We start from the raw sequence: 13299 nt of genomic DNA on the forward strand, positions 1-13299 counted from the left end.
GGCGGGGGACTCAAACCTGGTTCTCCCAGATTAGAGTCCACGCTCCTAACCACAACACCAAACTGGCTCTCTTAAAAATGCTTTCCCTTTACCTTGATGACTTTGGATCTTTAAGTCAATTGGCGAACTGACCCATGACACCAGCAATTCCCACTAAGAAAACAGGGCTTGGGGGTGTGGCTTGAATGGAACTGGTCAGTACAGGAGAGGGCAACAAAAGGGAATGAAGATACCCATGTGACTAGCACTTGTACCCCTGCTGCTGGGTGAAAGCCAGAACATGAATCCGTGGGCTATTCGGACTGTGGTTGGTTTAGGAAATCAGGATTCGGCTCATGGACAAATCCATCCCAAACCTGGTTCTCTTTGACAAATTCTTTCCCTCCTCTTTGCTGGTCTCGGCTGTTCTGGATAGCCGCAGGGCCAGTACTGATGAACAAACCAGGCTTAAGGCAGGATGTCTGCATTTGTACCTCAGGAAACAACAACAAGGACCCGGCAACTCAAGAGAATGAAATAAGACAAAAAAGTTGCCCAACAAGTTCAATATACTTATGCAAATATTGGTAATTTAATACATGTTCTTTTTTGTTGCACATCCAGAGACCGAAGTCCCAACAAGACGAACTTGCTCGAGAGTTTAGCCGTTCATTTCGACCAGAGTCTTTGTCACATCTCCTATCAAAGACATAAAGTACAAATAACTGAGGGAAAATACCTCTAGAGTAACAGTAACACCCTTTCTTAATAAAAATTGTTTACATACAGTTTGTAGTCATTCTTTCTGTTCACAAAGTCAATTCTACAATACAAAAAGTTACAAAATGTTACAAAATGTTACAAAAATACAATTTCATTATTTCTCATATTTAAATAATTGATCCATCTGTGTTATAGTCACTTTTGCACTATGAGAAATAATGAAATTGTATTTTTGTAACATTTTGTAACATTTTGTAACTTTTTGTATTGTAGAATTGACTTTGTGAACAGAAAGAATGACTACAAACTGTATGTAAACAATTTTTATTAAGAAAGGGTGTTACTGTTAGAGGTATTTTCCCTCAGTTATTTGTACTTTATGTCTTTGATAGGAGATGTGACAAAGACTCTGGTCGAAACGAACGGCTAAACTCTCGAGCAAGTTCGTCTTGTTGGGACTTTGGTCTCTGGATGTGCAACAAAAAAGAACATGTATTAAATTACCAATATTTGCATAAGTATATTGAACTTGTTGGGCAACTTTTTTGTCTTATTTCATGCATTTGTACCTCACCTGAAACCCCAGTGGGATCCAGCATGGTGTAGTGCTTAGAGCATGAGATTAGGATCTAGGAAACTCAAGTTTGAATCCTAGATCTACTGTGGAGTGTTCCCTCTGAGCTGAGTTAGTGTGAGCTAGCTCAGTTTTTTTAGCCTCCGGCTCACACATTTTTATCTTCACTCAGGAAGGAGGGCTCCAGAGCAAACTCACTGATGTACTAGCCAAATTGCTCACTCACAATTTTAATGCCAGTAGCTCACAAGGTAGAATTTTTGGTCACAAGACTCCACAGCTTAGAGGGAGCTCACTGGGTGACCCTGGGCCAGGCACGCACTCTCAGCCCAACCTACCTCACAGGGCTGTTGTGAGGGATCCTGAACTGGAAGCCTTGTCCCCTCTGCCAGCAAAAGGTAGGGACCTGGCAACCTTATCTCCAGGGTCTTAGGCTGAGGTCTTTCCCATCACCTGCTTCCTTAGCCTTTTAACTGGAGATGCTGGGGATTGAACCTGGGACCTTCTGCATGCCAAGCAGATGCTCTTCCACTGAGCCACAGCTCCTCCCCAAATATCTGACTTTGATAGACTTCAGCACAAGGCAGCTCTACATGTGACCCTGCACCTCAAGAGACATGGAAACACTACTACTGCTATTCATCTTGTTGCAACTCCATACACACAGATGGAATTCTGCCTAGAGTCTGGTATCTGGAACAGAATTTGGAACGATGAGAAACGCATTTCTGTCCTTTACATGGCTACTGAAAAAGCATAGGCATTACTGGGAAGGGCTGTAAGGATGTATGGTGAGAAAGAACCACCCCCTTTGGGCTTGAAAGTCATTTATGCAGGGGTCGTTTCGTAGAAAAAGAGCTAGGGGAACTCACTAGCATAACTCATTAGCATATGCCACACCCCCTGACATCACTGGCCCGGCGGTGGACCTGCAAGGCCGGCGGGAGTGCGAGGAAGCCCCGCCAAGGCCCTCCCTGGCCCCAGGCAGGCAGGGGTGGGGAGAGGCGGGGAGGAAGCAACTTACCCTCCCTCTTCTCCTGCCTCCTCCTGGCTGAATGAGGGCCGGAAGCGGGGCGGCCGGAAGCAGGGGGCGGGGCTTCGTCATGTGCCCCCCCGCACCTCACCCGGGGGAACTGCGATCCCCCGTGATCCCCCCCCCCCGAATCGACCTCTGCATTTATGGTATTTGACAAATAAGCTTATGGAGAGTAAATTGTGGGGAACTCAAAGCAAATGTAAATCAGGTTTTATATCTCTTTAACTGTCTGGGCTTCCCCCAAAGTATCTTGACGAATCATAGCTTCTGTGCAGATACAAGCTAACTGGGCACCATAAAACTGGCTTCATACTGTAGGCACGCTATAGGTTCCCACTAACCTGTTCTGCAGGTTAGAGAAGAAAGGGGCTTGGTGGGGTGGTTCCATCCCTTTGGGGTGCGGGGAAATGCCCTTTCTAGGAAGAGATGGAATTGAATCATCAACCTTCTCAGAACGCCAAGACAGCTCTCATCAGGGTCATCCACAATTTACACACAAACATTGTGCTGAGCATGCCTTCCTGTCAGCTCCCGCATTTTTGGATGCCTCATCCACATTTGACAGAGCCTATCATGACAGCCGCTGTGGGGGGAGAGTGGGATTCTAGCCCGGGATCAGGGGGCCTTGACTGAATGAAGCCCTCCGGTGGCAGGAGTGAGGGGTGGACTCTGGTGTTATTCCACACAGTAGGCAAAATCTCAAAAGGCCAGGGAGAAGTCTGTTGGGTAGAGAGAACAGAGGCATGTGATATGTACCTGGACAGATGGAGGAGGCGGGTTGGGAAACCAAACACGGTTAAGGAGGAAGGGGGTTCCCTCAGCCTGCAGGATAGGATAGACTGAACCACTTCAGACTGGAGGTTCACATTCCCAAATGCTTCTCTGCTGAAGATGCTCCTGGCAGTCCTGGTGTGACCTTGTCTCTTTCCAGGACTGCCCTTGAGAGAACAGCTCTGGCAGAACTATGGCTTGCCCAAGATCATCCAGCAGGTGCAAGTGGAGGAGTGGGGAATCAAACCCGGTTCTCCCAGATTAGAGTCCGCACACTTAACCACTACACCAGACTGGCTCCCTAGAATACCCAACGTTAAGGTAGAATGCCAGCAGGACAAGAAAGGGTGAAGATGTTTCAGAGCCTTCTTCTGCCTAAAAAAAAAGCGATTACATTCCAATCTGCATTCTGCTTTTGCTGTTAACATAAATGTCGGTTTGGTGTCTTCGCTTTTTTTCCTCCTTCAGGAACTCCATGCACTGGCTCCACTCCCTTGGCTGGTATTGCAAAGACAAGTGGGGATAGCTGGCATTGATTTTGCAATGGGGAAGGTTGCAGTGGGTGGTAAGAACAGTGCTGGTGTCAGCAAGCTGCCATAGGGTGGTGTGTTCTTTTCTCCATGTTACATTGTACTCGGTCCATCCCCCCCTGTATCTCCCTGTGTAGGTGTTTACTTTCTTTTGCTTGCTACATCTGCGGAACTGCTCAAGGTCAACCAGCTGGAGGTGGGATGGAGTTATGGCGTTGCTTTGCTTATTATGTATCTCATGCCTGAGAACTGAACTTGTGTTTATGTTGTAGAACCGTTGTGTTCCCAAGGAATTGGGCGCTAGTTTTATCTGCATTCCCGCCAGCGGGAATTGGACTCATTGGTCCTAACCTGGTTCAAGTTCCTTTATTATGTTTCCCTATGGGGTCTGTAGTCATTCCTAACAATTCTCGTGTTCCTGAGCTAACCATCGCTTTATAATAAATTTAACTTTGATCTTCAAACGTGGATTTATTTCGAATGCATGGGGAATCGGACAGCTGGTCACCTGTGGCTTGCTCCACACATTCACGGAGCACAAGATACGCACACAGCCAGTCCTAGATTTAGGCTCGAGTCTAGTGGCACCTTAAAATCCAACAGGATTTCCAGGGCATAAGCTTTCGAGAACCGAAGCTCCCTTGATTATATCCTGAAAATCTCGTTGGTCTCTTAGTCGCTAGTGGACTCGAGTCTAGTCGTCCTACTGCAGACCAACACGGCCACCCCCTGAAACGGTGCTTCATCGTCTGCAAAGTCATCTGGTTGACTCGGCTTTAGAAGAGAAGAAGAGAGAAGAGAAGATTGGGTTTATACCCTGCCCTTCACTCCGAGTCTCAGAGTGACTTACAGTATCCTTTCCCTTCCCCTCCCCACAACAGACACCCTGTGAGGTAGGTGGGGCTGAGAGAGCTCTGACACAAACTGCTCTTTTTCAAGAACAGCTCTGACAGAACTGTGGCTTGCCCAAGGTCATCCAGCAGCTGCAAGTGGAGGAGTGGGGAATCAAACCCAGTTCTCCCAGATCAGAGTCCACACACTTAACCACTATACCAAACTGACTCTAGAACGCTAGAACCTAGAAGGTTAACACCTAATCTTCATGGATTCCCATACTAAAAGGATTGAATAATATGTGTCGATTTCATTGCCTCGGGCAAGACAGAACTGTTGTTTTTGAAAAAGGAATAATTCGAAACGAAGGAAAAAATATCCGAAAACTTCGTCTTCTATGTTTAAGCGAGTCTTCGGAATTTTTTCATTGAGAAGTTTGTACTATTGCACCCTTCAGATGACCAAACGCTTATGTGCATAACTGTACTTGAGTTGCAAGTTTTGTTTGCACTTAGCATTGTTAAAAAAAATACACCCTTTCTTTGTCATTGTTCTTTAAGACAACCGTCTGTTTAAACTGTTATAAGTAAGTTAAAATAGAAAAAAAAAGTTTATTTGAAAATTATTGAAATGTATTTTCTTCAAATGTGTTTTCTTGGTATATTCTGCACATATTTCCATAGTATTTGCTAGTCTTAGTCCCCCTCTGAACCTGTCAGTCCTCTGTTATCACACACGCTCCTCTAAAGATAGATTCAGGTGGGGTAGCCGTGTTGGTCTGAAGCGGCAGAACAAAACCTGAGTCCGGTGGCACCTTGAAGACCGACAGCGTTTCATTCCAAGTATAAGCTTTCGTGTGCATGCATTTCCCTTAGAGCTCCCTATCCCAGGAGGAATCTGCTAGGCTTGTGAATTTCTCGCAGCCCTTTTGAACCGCTTCCGTCAGACTGACGACTGGTTGATTTAGCACTGAGCCACAGTTTTTCCAAGGGCCGTAGTCAAAAGCAAACAAATGCCACATCCATCTCTGTCGGGGGTGGGGGCGCACACAAGCTAAACCCACCGGAGACAGGGCGAGCTCGTTCAGCACTCTCTCCTGAGCTCCCATAATCCACAGGCAGAGGGGAGGGATGCTCGCTCTACCTGTTTTTAGCAGGAGGCATCCCAGGAATTGCTGACTCGGGCCATGCTAGATGATCCTCTTTGGGCGTCTGATAAGGGCTTCGCTTCCTGGTCCCGCTACATCCCAAGAGATGCCTCATGGCAGGGCTGGCGTCAGCCTATCCCGAGGTGGGGGAGCAGCCAGGCCGTCTTGCAGCCCCCCACCCCACCCGCTCATTTGCCAGCACTCTCCCGGGCTCTCAGCCACACTCACTGCCCAGAGCCACTGGGGAAAGGGCTGCAGGCCGCAGTGAGAATGGCCAGTGGTGGAGCTCACAGGTGGGCGGGGGGGAGACACAGGCAGGTGGGAGTCATGCTGGTAGGGTAGGGTTGCCAGGTCTGGGTTGGAAAATACCTGACGACTTTGGGGGTGGATCCAGGAGAGGGCGGGGTTTGGGGATGGGAGGGGCCTCAGCATGGGACAATGCCAATAGAGTCCACCCTCCAAAGCAGCCATTTCCTCCAGGGGGGAAAAATGAGCTCACCAAAGAAAATCACTCTTTTATAATTTGAACACACTTTGTTGTTGTTCAGTCACACAGTCGAGTCCGACTCTTTGCGACCCCATGGACCAGCTCCCGCCAGGCCCTCCTGTCTTCCGCCGTCCTCTGAAGTTGGCTCAATTTCATGTTCGTTGCATCGATGACACTGTCCAACCATCTCATCCTTTGCCGTCCCCATCTTCTTTGACCTTCAGTCTTTCCCAGCATCAGGATCTTCTCCAGGGAGTGCTCCCTTCTCATTTGGTGGCCAAAGTATTTGAGCTTCAGTTTCATTATCTGGCCTTCCAGGGAACAGTCAGGGTTGATTTCTTTGAGGATTGACTGATTTGTTCTTCTTGCAGTCCAAGGGACTCTCAAGAGTCTTCTCCAGCACCATAGTTCAAAAGAATCTATTCTTCGGCGCTCGGCCTTCCTTATAGTCCAGCTCTCGCAGCCATACATGACTACTGGGAATACCATTGCTTTGACCATGCGGACTTTTGTTGGCAGGGTGATGTCTCTACTTTTTATCATGCTGTTTAGGTTCGCCATCGCTTTCCTCCCAAGGAGCAGGCGTCTTTTAATTTCATGGCTGCAGTCACAGTCTGCGGTGATCTGGGATCCCAGGAACGTGAAGTCTGTCACTACTTCCACGACTTCCCCTTCTATTTGCCAAGGAGTGATGGGGCCGGATGCCATGATCTTAGTTTTTTTGATGTTGAGCTTCAAGCCCACTTTTGCGCTCTCCTCTTTTACTCTGAGCAAGAGGCTCTTTAGATCCTTTTCACTTTCAGCCATTAGAGTGGTATCATCTGCATATCTGAGGTTGTTGATCTTTTCCCCAGCAATCTTAATTCCCGCTTGTGATTCATCCAGGCCAGCATTTCGCATGATGTACTCTGCATATATATTAAATAAGCAAGGTGACAGTATACATCCTTGTCGTACTCCTTTTCCTATGCTGAACCAATCAGTTGTTCCGTATCCGGTTCTAACTGTCGCTTCTTGGCCCTTATACAGGTTTCTCAAGAGACATGTGAGGTGGTCTGGTACTCCCATCTCTTTAAGGACCTGCCATAGTTTGTTGTGATCCACACAGTCAAAGGCTTTAGCATAGTCAATGAAGCAGAAGTAGATATTTTTCTGGTACTCTCTTGCTTTCTCCATAATCCAGCGAATGTTGGCAATATGATCTCTCGTTCCTCTACCTCTTCGAAACCCAGCTTGTACTTCTGGTAGTTCTCTATCCACGTACTGTTGAAGCCTAGCTTGTAGGATCTTGAGCATGACCTTGCTAGCGTGTGATATGAGTGCAATTGTGCGATAGTTTGAACATTCCTTGGCATTGCCCTTCTTTGGGATTGGAATGTATACTGATCTTTTCCAATCCTGTGGCCACTGTTGCGTTTTCCAAATTTGCTGGCAAATGGAGTGCAGAACTTTAACAGCATCATCTTCTAAGACTTTGAATAGCTCAGCTGGAATACCATCACCTCCACTAGCTTTGTTGTTAGTAATGCTTTCTAAGGCCCATTTAACTTCACATTCCAGGATGTCTGGCTCAAGGTCAGTGATTATACCGTCGTGTTTGTCAAGGACATTGAGGTCTTTCTTGTATAGTTCTTCTGTGTATTCTTGCCATCTTTTCCTAATCTCTTCTGCTTCTGTTAGGTCCCTACCGTTTTTGTCCTTTATCATGGCCAGCTTTGCATGGAACGCTCCCTTGATTTCTCCAATTTTCTTGAAGAGATCTCTAGTCCTTCCCATTCTATTGTTTTCTTCTATTACTTTGCACTGTTCATTCAGGAAGGCCTCCTTATCTCTCCTTGCTGTTCTCTGGAAATCTGCGTTCAGTTGGGTAAATCTTTCCTTTTCGCCTTTGCCTTTCGCTTTCCTTCTTTCCTCTGCTATTTGTAAAGCCTCATCAGAAAGCCATTTTGCTTTCTTGCATTTCTTTTTCTTTGGTATGGTGGTGATTGCTGCCTCCTGTACGATGTCACGAACCTCTGTCCATAGTTCTTCAGGCACTCTATCTATCAAATCCAGACCCTTGAATCTATTCTTCACCTCTACTGTATATTCATCAGGGATGCGATCTAGGTCAAACCTGAATGGCCTCGTGGTTTTCCCAATTTTCTTCAGTTTAAGTCTGAATTTTGCAATGAGTAGCTCATGATCTGAACCACAGTCAGCTCCAGGTCTTGTTTTTACTGACTGGATAGAGCTTCTCCATCTTTGACTGCAAATTATATAGTCAATCTGATTTCGGTGTTGCCCATCTGGTGATGTCCATGTGTAGAGTCGCCTCTTAGGTTGTTGGAAAAGGGTGTTCGCTATGACCAGTGTGTTCTCTTGACAAAACTCTGTTAACCTTTGCCCTGCTTCATTTTGCTTTCCAAGGCCAAACTTGTCTGTTATTCCGGTTACCTTTTGACTTCCTACTTTAGCATTCCAGTCCCCTATGATGATGAGGACATCATTTTTTGGTGTTAGTTCTAGGAGGTGTTGTAGGTCTTCATAGAACCGGTCCACTTCAGCCTCTTCTGCATCAGTGGTTGGGGCATAGACTTGGATTACTGTGATGTTGAATGGTTTGCCTTGGAATCGGACAGAAATCATTCTGTCATTTTTGAGATTGTATCCCAGTACTGCCTTTTGCACTCTCTTGTTGACTATAAAGGCCACACCATTTTTTCTACGAGATTCCTGGCCACAGTAGTAGATATAATGGTCTTCTGAGTTAAATTCGCCCATTCCTGTCCACTTTAGTTCACTGATTCCTAGGATATCGATGTTCAGTCTTGCCATCTCATTTTTGACCACGTCAAGCTTACCTTGATTCATAGATCTTACATTCCAGGTTCCTATGCAATATTGTTCTTTGCAGCATCGGACTTTCCTTTCACCATCAGACACATCCACAACTGAGCGTCCTTTCGGCTTTGGCCCAGCCGCTTCACTCTTTCTGGGGTTACTTGTACTTGCCCTCTGCTCTTCCTCAGTAGCATATTGGACACCTTCTGAACTGAGGGGCTCATCTTCCGGCGTCATATCTTTTAGCCTTTTGTTACTCTCCATGGGGTTTTCTTGGCAAAGATACTGGAGTGGGTTGCCATTTCCTTCTCCAGTGGATCACTCTTGGTCTGAGTTCTCTGCTGTGGCCTGTCCGTCTTGGGTGGCCCTTCACGGCATAGCCCACAGCTTCATCGAACCACTCAAGCCCCCTCGCCACGACAAGGCAATGATCCATGAGGGGGTTAACACACTTAGTTGTACTTATATTACTGCAGTGGGCTATTTTTCCTATTAATCTTGTAGCAATCCCATACACATCAACAGAATTCTGCACAGACTAAGACCCACCTGGGGGTTAGAGGTCGTTTATGGTGTCTGATGAATGGTTCTTGGGGACTGTGGCCTAGATATTGCCATGGTTAATTACAGGGTTTGATGTATCTCAGGGGAGGGGAGGCTACATGGTGCATCCTGATCAAATCAGATCTCAGAAGCTAACCGGGGTCAGTATTTGGGTAGGGACCGCCAAGGAAGACTCTGCAGAGGAAGGCCATGGCAAGCCACCTCTGCTTCTCACTTGCCTTGAAAGCCCCTTGCTGGGGTCGCCATAAGCTTTGGATGGGAGACCACCAAGGAAACCTCTGCTTTTCGCTTCTCTTGAAAGCCCCTTGCTGGAGTCGCCATATGTCTCGGATAGGAGACCACCAAGGAAACCTCTGCAATGGAAGGCAATGGCCAATGACCTCTGCTTCTCACTTGCCTTGAGAGCCCCTTGCTGGGGTCACCATAAGTTGGCTGCAACTTGATGGCACTTTGCACATGCAACACGTATCAGTTACCTCTCAGATTTTTTTTGATTCCCTGTCCCCATTCATGCCATCTTTTTACCATGACACCACAGCAAGCCACATCAGCTTACTTTCACCCCAGCTTACAGAGTGGCAAAACCTCCATGAAAGAGCACAGACTCTTGCAAGGGGGAGGCCCTTCTTTGGCCTCTACAGTCAAAGAAGAGCCATTTCTGTTCCTTCTAGACAGCACTCAGTGTAAGACAGTTTCGTATGCCCACACGGTTCCCTTAAAACTCTAGGTAGACAGATCTAGCAAGGTCGTCACATGTGCGCACTTCCTGCTGCACCTAATCTTTTTGCTACCTATCCCTGTGCCGGAGATAGGGAGAAACTTGGCACCGCCTGTCAACTCCAAGCGCCCAGGCTTTGATTCACGTTTCTGTGAAAATTCACATTCCCCAGCAGAATTTCAATGCATTTTCTCGTAGAGCGTGGCTACATAGCAAGAACACGACGAATTCTTGAGCAATATACCTCAGTGACATGTTATCATTTATTCCTGCTCATGGAGAGGTGTTAAGAATGTGGAGATACTATGCAGCAGTTGGTTGCAGTGAGAGACATAGGATTCTTCTCTCACTAGGGCTTTCCAGGATCTTCTCCCATGCATGTGGAGCGCACAGGGGTCGTGATTTATTTATTTATTTATTTCCAATTTATACCCCGCCTTGCCGGTAAAAACTGGCTCAAGGCGGCTTACTTAAGTTAAAATACAATACAATCAATAAATACCATAAAATTCACAATAAACAATTGCATAAAGTGCTAGTACAAACAGTGCAAACAGATGGCGGCGGTTTCTTATGCATGATCCAGTAGGAAAAGCCCATCCGACGTTATAACAAGGCCGTGACATGTTCAACTTACGATGGTATATTCATCAGTGGTGGCTCCTAATCGAAAGCCTGGTGGGAGAGTTCTGTTTTACAGGCCCTGGAGAATTGTTAAAGGACCCACAGGGCCCTGATGTCCTCTGGGAGCTCATTCCACCAGTGTGGTGCCACCACTGAAAAACCCCTGGCCCTCATTATGGCCAGTCTGGCGTCTTTTGGGCCAGGGAGAGTCAGGTGATTTTGCGACCCAGAAGTGACATCATCACATTGCCGACGTTGGAGGGGACACTCTAGTTTTGGGGCAAAACTTTATGGGTTTTTTGCCTTCAAAACCATTGCCCAAAAACTAGAGCATCACCCCAGACATTGGTGATGTGATAATAGCACTTCCAAGTGACATCATTGTGTTGTAGATGTCACCTGATGGCATCCCTGTTTGGGGGGAGAGGTGGCTACAAGCATAGACAGCCTCAAGAGGGGATTGGATAAACAGAGGTCGATCTGATGGTGGACCACTCTATCTGGGGCAGTGATGCTCTGTATTCTTGGTGCTTGGGGGGGAACAGTGGGGGGGGGCTTCTGGAGTTCTGTCCCTGCTGGTGGACCTCCTGATGGCCCCTGGGTTTTGGCCACTGTGTGCCACAGAGTGTTGGACTGGATGGGCCACTGGCTTGACCCAACATGGCTTCACTTATGTTCTTATGTCTGAGGCAGTGATGCTCTGTCTACTTGGTCCTTGGAGGGCAACAGTGGGGGAGGGTGCTTCTGGAGTTCTGGCCCCGCTGGTTGGGGGCAACAGTGGGGGAGGGGCCTTCTGGCCCCACTGGTGGACCTCCTGATGGCACATGGGTTTTTGGCCCCTGTGTGACCCAGAGTGTTGGACTGGATGGGCCATTGGCTTGATCCAACATGGCTTCCCTTATGTTCTTATAAAGCCATAGAGTCCACCTACCAAGGTGGCCATTTTCTGCACTGATCTCTGTTGCCCGGAGATATACAAAGCTACCTTGGTCCTTCAAGGTCAGTATTGTCTACTCAGGCTTAGGTCTTTCACATCACCCGCTATCTGACCCTTTTAACTGGCGAGTCCAGGGATTGAACCTGGGACCTTCTGTGCGCCAAGCGGATGCTCTGTCACTATGCCACGGCCTCTCCCTTGGTGTAGTGGTCATCCCAGGAGATCTCCGGCTACCTTCTGGAGGCCAGCAGCCCTATAATGTGCCTGCTGTGAAAACTGTCGGGCTGTTAAACAGATGGTGTGGAGAGAAAAGATGGGACTTGGATGAGTTCCAGAAGTACACTCTGACCAAGTATTCTTGACCCCCAGGTCTCCTTTTCCCCCTCTCTTTTTTCCCTGTGTGCCAGAACAGTGGGGTCTTCGCAGGTGAGAGAGAAAGAAAAGGGTGTCTTCTTCTTCGCCTTCTCCTTCTGCGGCTGCAGAGAGCACGCTGTTCCTCTGTCTCATCTTAAGGAGCAATTGAAATATTAATGGTAATAGAACATGATTTAGTTCACGCTGTGCTCTTGACTCGCTTATTTTAATTCACACATTGTCCTTTCTCATCCGTCGGGTCTCTCCATCTGTCTTTGTTGATAAAATATCTCCCAGGAATTTCAGAGGGGAGAAAAGATGTTTCGGGTCACAGGGAAGAAGCAATTAAATTAACGGCGAATGAGACAAAAAAAACACATTATGCTGTGGATGCTTCTCCAGGTATCCGTCCTTCTTAGCAACCTGGGGAAACAGGTTAAAAATTGAATACCATTTTACGGAGGGTGTCATTGGTGGAGCTAAGGGACGGAATGGGTTTGTTTGCTGGTCTCTGCTTGGGACAGGCATCTCCTTTGAAGGTGGAAATGATTGATGGGCATTTGGTGCAAGTGTTCAGGGCACACTCCCACATTTCCGATTCACACAGCATAGACACCCATCTTCAAGGGGTGGGGGAAATTTGGAATAGGATACAATGTGATTGGAGCTGTGGCTCAAGTGGTTAAGACGCTGAACTGCAGGCTGTGAAAGGTCAGTAGTTCAGCAGTTCGAGACCCGGGTGCCGCATGAGCTCCCGTCTCTAGTTCCAGCTCCTGCCAACCTAGCAGTTTGAAAGCAAGAAATTGCAAGTAGATAAATAGGTACCACTTCGTTGGGAAGGTAACAGCGTTCCGTGCGCCTTGGTGTTTAGTCATGCCGGCCACATGACCACGGAAACGTCTTCGGACAGCGCTGGCTCTTCGGCTTTCAAACGGAGACGAGGACCGCAACCCTAGAGTCGGATTGGACTGGCTTTCGAGCAAGGGAAACCTTTATCTTTGCCTTTTACAATGTGATATCTGCCTTGGAGACTTGAGATAACAGAATGCAAGTTGATGTGTGTGTGAATGTAAGTGTCATCAAGGCAATTTACAGTGACCCTACGGACCAATGCCCTCCAAAACATCCTATCGTTAACAGCCTTGCTCAGGTCTTGGGAACTGAGGGCCCTGGCTTTCGTGATGGAGTCAATCCATCT

Source organism: Gekko japonicus, unplaced genomic scaffold (assembly GCF_001447785.1).
Source record: "Gekko japonicus isolate JY-2015 unplaced genomic scaffold, Gekko_japonicus_V1.1 scaffold253, whole genome shotgun sequence".
Lineage (NCBI taxonomy): Eukaryota > Metazoa > Chordata > Lepidosauria > Squamata > Gekkonidae > Gekko > Gekko japonicus.